The sequence below is a fragment of the Belonocnema kinseyi genome, chromosome 8 (assembly GCF_010883055.1).
Source record: "Belonocnema kinseyi isolate 2016_QV_RU_SX_M_011 chromosome 8, B_treatae_v1, whole genome shotgun sequence".
NCBI lineage: Eukaryota > Metazoa > Arthropoda > Insecta > Hymenoptera > Cynipidae > Belonocnema > Belonocnema kinseyi.
The window spans coordinates 106,442,717-106,443,275 of NC_046664.1; positions in this window are offsets into that span (position 1 = coordinate 106,442,717).

Sequence of the window (559 nt, forward strand, 5' to 3'; positions counted from 1 at the left end):
TAAAACTTGCAATAAAATATAGTAATTGCTGAATTCTTCCACCTTTCAAGCATTATATTAATTTTTCTTATTAATTTTGAAACTACCTATTAATCATTAAGGATTAACAGATAACATAGTCATATTATAGCTATAGCTTATTTCAATAAATATTTATTAAAGAAATTCGAACAATATCATTTAAACATTTTATCATTATACATTATATCAATTGTGTGAAATATATAAATATTATTCAATAAAACGTTTATATTTATTTTTATATTATTAAATCAAACGCTGATATATTTTTTTCTAATTGTATTTCATTTTTGGAAAGGATGATGTCTTTCAAGCCCGGCGCGGCGAGAGGTATAATGACCGTGAAGGGCTAGAAACCAGTCGAACGACAAGATTTGTTAGGGCCAGTTTGACCTAGTCTTTTGACTGCCACTGGCAGCCCTGGTGAGCCCTGGTCTAGGCATTCGATTATATGCGTAAGTAACAGTGTGCGCGAATTAAGTATTTTAATCATTTAAATAATGAAGATTATATAACAATAATTACAAAAACAATTTTG